Raw genomic sequence first — 7782 nt, 5'->3', positions numbered from 1 at the left:
TCTCTCTCTCTCTCTCTCTCTCTCTCTCTCTCTCTCTCTCTCTCTCTCTCTCTCATTAATATTCGAAGTTAATGTTAGTATTAACATTAATGTTAGTGTAGACGTTAATAGTAGTATTAATATTAATGTTAATGTTGCTATTATTGTCATTGTTAATGTTAATTAATAGTTTAGTTAATGGTGGCTTATATATTATTATTATTAATGTATCATTACTAATGATATTGATAAATATAGATAAATATTATTCTTATATTGTATTATAATAATATATTGGCTTATTATTATTATTATTATTATTGTAAGTTATCAATATCAATAATAAAATAAGAATAATAAAGTAATATAATTATTTTTAATATTAATATTACATTATATTTATATAATATAACATATAATAGTAATATATAATATAATTTCTTTTTTATAATTATAGATATAAATTATAGATAGATTATAGATATAAATATAGATATTGATGGATATAAAAGATGGACATAATAATAATAATAATAATAATAATATTACTATCAATGTTAATGTTAATTAATAATTAATAATTAACAATTACTTATTATTGTTATATTGCATAATATTATATTGGTTTATTGTTATAATAATAATAATTATTATTATTATTATATTATATTTATTATTATTATTACTTATATATTATTATTATTAATGTATCATTACTAATGATGTTGATATTAATATTGATAAATATAGATTATAGAATATAGATATATATTATTGTTATATTGTATTATAATAATATATTGGTTTTTTTATTGTTATTATTATTGGTATTTTGTTATTATTATTATATTGAATTTGTTAATGTTGTTATTTTATTATTGATGTTATTTTTAGTTATCAATATCAATAATAAAATAATAATAGTTAATTAATATGATTATTATTATTATAGTTATAGTTATAGTTATAAATATAGATTATAGATACAGATACAGATATTGATAGATATGGAAGATAGATATAATAATAATAGAAAAATAAATATTATTGTTACATTGTATTATAATATATTGGTTTTTTATTGTTGTTATTATGAGTGTTTTGTTACTATTATGATATTGTATTTGTTGTTGTTATTATTATTAGTTATCAATATCAATAATAAAATAATAATAATTAAGTAAAATAATTATTGTTAATGTTAAATTATAGTTATATAACATATAATATAATATCATAATTGTTATAGTTATAGATTATAGATATAGATATAGATATTGATAGATATAGAAGATATATATAATAATAATAGTATAAATATCAATGTTATGGTATTAATATTAATGTTAATTAATAATTAATGGGTGCTTATTATTATATATTATATCACATTACATATATTAATATTAATATTAATTATAGTTATAGATTATAGATAGAGACAAATACAAATTTAGATATTGATAGATATAGAATAATAAATATAGATAGATATATAGATATGATAGTAATAATAAAAATTATAAATATAATATAATTATACTATGATATAGTATGATATGATATAAATTTAATAATGTATTATATTATAGTTAATGTTGGTGTTAGTGTTGATATTGTTATTGTTGTTATAGATATATATTATAGATTGATCTATACTTTATATTATAATAAGAAAGAGCCAAAATATGAAAGAGTATAGATCTAACTATTATTATTAGTCAAGTTATTAGTTGTCTTTATATAGTTTTCATATTGTATGTATTTCTTAGTTATAGTTATTATCATGTTGTTATATTGTATTGTATTATCTAGGTTTTTAAATATTATTATATTATATTTATTATTAATTATTAGTAATAATAATAATCATAGTTATAATATTATAATATTTAATATTATTTTATATAATATAATTATAATTGTTAATATTAATGTTAGTTGTTATTGGTATTGCTAATTATTGATTTTGATTAGTTGTTTTGTTATTATTGTTATAGATATAGATTATTGTTAAAATTAATTAATTTAAATATTATATTATTTTAATTCATTGATTTTAATAATTGAGTATTTTTTCTTTTATTGTTCTTGAATCTATTTAGTAAATTTAATAATGCTAATTATTTTATTTGATTATTGTTAGTTAGTAATTGTTTTTATGTAGTTATATTGTATTTGTTACTTAGTTAGTTGTTAAGTGGAGCATAATTAATTTAAGTGATAATTATTAGTTGATTGACAGTAAGATAAGATGGTTATTTGTTAAGTTATTAGTTTTTTTTGTATAGTTTTATTATATTGTATGTATTTGTTAGTTAGTTATAGTTATTATTATATTATTGTTGTTATTGCTATGATTGTGATGAGTTATTATTATTTTATTCTTATTAAATTGTGTTTATTGTTATTATTATTATTAGTTATTAAGTTAATATTATTATTGTTGTTGTTGTTGATTAATTCTAATTGCTAATGTTAATGTCAATATTAATTGTTATTGTTATTGCTAATTGCTAATTATTGATTTTGATTAGTAATTTTGTTAAGTATAGTTATAGATATATAATTATTAGTTTATTAATAATTGTTAGTTATTAGTTATCATTGTGATGAGCTATTATTATTTGATTATTGTTGTTATATTGTGTTTGTTGTTATTATTATTATTGTTATTGTTAGTTATTAAGTTGACATTTATTATTATTATTATTATTATTATTATTATTATTATTATCATCATCATCATCATCAATGATGATTGTTGATTAATTGTAATTGTTAGTGTTAATGTCAATGTTAATTGTTATTGTTGATTGTTATTGTTATAAATATATGTCTATATGTAGGATGCAAAGTTTTCGTATTTTGATTTGAGTTTGTGCAATAATTTGTGGAGTTTTCGTATTTTTATTTGAGTTTGTGTGTGTGTGTGTGTGTGTGTGTGTGTGTGTGTGTGTGTGTGTGTGTGTGTGTGTGTGTGTGTTTCTCTATCTTGGCTTTTGAAATAGTGGAGTTTTCAATGTTGGACTTATATAGAGAACACCTGCCCACACACTTTAAAATATGAGGATCTATATTATGTTGGAATAATCATTTTAAGACATGGAGCACAAGATGTCAACAATATGTGTGTTTCTCTTCTTGTTGCTTATTTACGGCCTTCGCAGAGGCAAATTCTCATTAGTTGGGACTCTAAGTGAGTCATGGGATATATCTCGCACTGCCTTATGTACTCCTGCTACTATTTTGAACTTGCCCAATGTAGAGAGTGCTCTTTTGTAGGAAGAGATCAACTGTAAGAACTTGGATGCCTCTCGTGTGTTGCATGCTTTGACTGTTAGAGACAGAGATGGTAATGGCAAGAATGACCACAGGAATGGCTGTGGCAGAGACTCGTGGAAGTCTAGGTCTAAGTCATGGAGCATGTGTCATGGGAGAAATGCTAATGTGGCATGTCATCATTGCAGCAAGAAGGGTCATATACGCCCATAGTGTCATGAGTTGCGCAATGAGAAGGGGAAAGACAAAGTACAGGAAAAGTCATCTGATCGCAGCATTATGCCTGCGAAATCAGTGTGAAAATCGAGGAGATAAATGTCATGTAGACTGATGACTCCGATGGGGAGTACATACTTGCACCTAGTTCTTGTGATGCTACATCGTTGTCTGATGTTCACTCTATGTATACGCAGTGCTAGCTTTTGGATTCTGGTGCTTCATTTCATGTTACACCATGCCGTGAGTGGTTCCACTCCTACCGCACTATCTCTGGTTCAATTCGCTTGGGTGATGACATGCCACTTGCTATTGTTGGCATTGGGGATGTACGGCTGTAGTTCTCTATTGGCAGTACTTTTCTGTTACAGGATATACGTCATGTACATGCGCTTACACACAGTCTTATGTCTGTAGAGCAGCTTGATGATGTTGGGTTTCATGTTTCATTTGGGGATTCTGCCTGGAAGATCACCTGTGTGGCAGACTTGTGCTTGCTAGAGGTGCCAAAGCTGGCAGCCTCTATCCTCTTGTAGTTGATGGGTCCTTTGTTGACCATGTTTTATCAGTGGGTTCCATCCCACATGTATCTCTTTGGCATACCCATTTGGGTCATATGTCCTTGAAGGGAATGAAAATGCTTTCTGGCTTGCAGTACTTACCGCCCCTTGACTACGCATGTTTTGATTCACGTGAGCATTGTCTTTATGGCAAACAGACTAGGAATACGCATAAGAAGTTTGGTAGGACACGCATGAGTGAGCCCCTAGCATTGGTACATTTGGATGCCTGTGGACCCATGCCCTGTCAGTCTATGGATGGTGCAAAGTATTTTGTGATGTTCATTGACGATTTTTTGCGTAAAGTTTGGGCTTACCCCATTAAGATTAAGTCCGAAGTCTTAGCTGTGTTTCAGAGATGGCTTGTATTGGTTGAGAAACCAGACTAGGCATAGGCTGAAATGCCTTAGGATTGAGAATGGAGGAGAATATGTGTCATGTGCTTTTGAGAAATTATGTGACGAGAGGGGTATTAAGCGTTAGTTGACCGCTCCCTATACCCCACCCCAGAATGGTTTGGTTGAGCGGATGAATAGAACCATCCACAAGCGTGTACGCAGTATGCTTAGCCATGGAGGTTTACCACATAGAGCTTTTGGACTGAGGCAATCAGTACAATTGTGCATGTCATAAATAGATCACCTTCTAGTGGTTTGGATTTCCAGGGTGCAGAGGAGGTATGGATTGGGAAACCTCTATCTTATGTGCATCTATGTGTCTTTGGATGTGACGCATTCTGCCATGTGCCCAAAGACAAGGGTACTAAGTTGGATCCTAAGAGTGTCAAATGCATTTTCCTTGGCTATGGGGATGCAGGCGAGATGGGTTACCGCCTCTGTGATCCGCAAGCACGGAAAGTCATCCGCAACCATGATGTAGTCTTCCATGAAGACAAGATGCATAGGCAGCCTGAGAAGGTGATAGAGATACATAGGGTTATATTCCAGGAGGAGCCTCATGCTCCAATATAGCCTGCACAGCCAGATGGTCAGCCTACCACAGCAATCGGTACACATGGCCATGGTGTTCGATAGGCAGTAGAGCCTGTTGCCGTGAGACTGTCTACTAGAGATAGACGTCCACCTGATAGATTTGAGCCCTCGATGCATCATGTCTTGGCTACAGATGTAGGAGAATCTCTCACCTATGATGAGGCTATGCGCAGGAGTGACAGTCACTCCTGAGAGAGGGCTATGTAGTCTAAGATAGACTCCTTGCACAAGAATATGACTTGGAATTTGGTTGCCTTGCCTCGGGACAAGAAGACTTTGCCATGCAAATGGGTGTACAAGTTGAAAAGTACCCCTGGAAACCCCAAGCCGGCTTATAAGGTAAGATTTGTCGCAAAGGGTTTTAAACAAGAGCATGGAGTTGACTTTGATGAAGTATTTTCTCTTGTGGTTAAGATGACCACCCTACGCTTGGTTTTGGCTTTAGTTGCGCAGCTTGACTTGGGCATGTATCGGATGGATGTCAAGACTGCATTCTTGCATGGGGATTTGCATGATGAGATATACATGGAGTAGCCTAAGGGCTTTGCAGAACCTGGCAGGGAGCACCTAGTGTGCAAGTTGAAGAAGTCTTTATGGCTTGAAACAGGCACCTAGGGAGTGGTATCATAAGTTTGATGCCTTTATGCAATCTTAGGGCTACAGCAAGAGTGCTATGGATCCGTGTCTTTACAGGAAGAAAGTTTGTGATGGCTCCTTGCTTATTTTGGTACTTTATGTGGATGATATGCTGATAGCAGGGAAAGCTCATGATGAGCTAGATGCTCTTAAATCTCAGCTGAAGACGAGCTTTGAGATGAAGGATTTGGGACGGGCCTCTCACATTCTTGGTATGCACATTAAGCGCGTCAGGTATCGCGGACTATTCTACCTCTCACAGAAGGAGTGCATTCATAAAGTCCTTGAGCATTTCTACATGCAGGACATAAAGCCTATTGGCATCCATTACCTTGTTATGTGAAGGTTTCATAGGCCGATTGTCCACATACAGATGAGCACAGGGCTGAGATAGCCAAGATCCCTTATGCATCAGCCATGGGCAGTTTGATGTATGCCATGATAGCCACTTGTCCAAATATTACCTTTGCAATTGGTGTTGTGGCACACTATATGGCTACACCTGGCAAAAAGCATTGGGATGCCATAAAGGGTATCATGAGATACTTGAAGGTACAAATATGTGTATTTGCTATGGCAGCTAGGATATAGGAGTTGTGGGCTACACAAACTCTGATTATGCAGGACATGTAGATAGTAGGAAGTCCACTTCCCGGCTATGTCTTTACCTATGCTGGAGGTGCTGTTTCTTGGATGTTCAGGGTTCAGAAGTGTATGGCTCTCTCTACCACCACTGAGGTCGAGCATGTTGCGGCCACTGAGGCTTGCAAGGAGGCCATACGGTTGGGCCGTTTGGTTCATGACCTTGGGATTGATACTATACCTACACTACATTTGGATTCTATGAGTGCTATTCAGCTAGCCAAGAATTCGGTCTTCCATGCAAAGACGAAACACATTGAGGTTAGGTATCACTTCATACGTGGGATTGTGGAGGACAAGTCTGTTGACCTTTTCAAGATCTCCACTAACGACAATCCTGCAGATCTGCTCACGAAAAGCCTCACTACTGAGCAATTCGCCTTCCTCAGGAAATTGATGGGCATTGGATGAGATGAAGTTTTTCCTCATCCTATTGTACGTGTGTACATTGTACTGTTTTCTTTTTCTTTTTCTTTTCCCTTCTCACTGGGGCGAATTTGCCTTTAAGTGGGAGGTTCTTGGGGGTAAAGGCACCTCTGCCTAGTCACCCGTGTATTATTACATTGACAGTACCTGCCACTACACACTGCAAGTGGCAGGCACCCATCACCATCACTTTATTCTTTATTCTTTATTCTTTTAGTGGTAGTTTGAATAAAGAAAGGCCCAGTCACACATTGTGACTGTTGGAGTTCCCATTTGTGTCTCTCTCTCTTATTGCTCTTGCTCTCTACCATAGCTCACTTCCAAGCAAGCTTCGATCCTTCTCACCTTTCAAACTTGATAGACACTCTTAAGGGAAGGATTTAGAAGAAAAAAAGTAGCCCAGGGATGCACACTATAGTGAGCACCATGATAAGTTATTCTCACAGGTACCCCAATGTCTTGAAAGGCAACCTCTTGACTGGAGAGCTTGGTCAATCCATCCTCAAGGACTAGAAGTTAATGATGATGATTCAAACAATTCAAACAACAACTTTCCAATGGACAAGTTTGTCCAAATGACCTTGAATACTCACAAGTTACATGCATGCAACCATTTTCTTATGGTATTCTCACTAGTTTTGAATTATATATGGCCAAACCAAATTGGGGATCTTTACAAAGGTGAATCAAAATACAAGTCCCTTCTTCTTGAACACCTTCCAATTGAGTACCTTAATATTGTGAATGTTTTGAGGAAAATGTAAGATGAACTATGATGCTTCCCTAAATAGACAACAATAAGGCACTTAATTAAAAGGCCTTTAAGACATCTCTCATATTTGGATTGACCTTTGTAAGGAGTACCAACTTGTCCTACTAGATACAACTTAAAGTTAGTAGCACTAGAGGAGGAAGGTCTCTGTTATAAGATCCAAGATACACGCTCGACTTCTTATATACTTAAAAGATATAAGGTGAATATTATTTTGGCGCAAAGAGAGAATAGATTAGAGAAAAGAAAGATGTAGAGAGAAAGAGAGAGAGAGATA

This window comes from Lygodium microphyllum, chromosome 6 (assembly GCF_053477565.2).
Source record: "Lygodium microphyllum isolate KBCC chromosome 6, Lygodium_microphyllum_v1.1.10, whole genome shotgun sequence".
NCBI lineage: Eukaryota > Viridiplantae > Streptophyta > Polypodiopsida > Schizaeales > Lygodiaceae > Lygodium > Lygodium microphyllum.
This window is presented reverse-complemented; position numbering follows the sequence as displayed.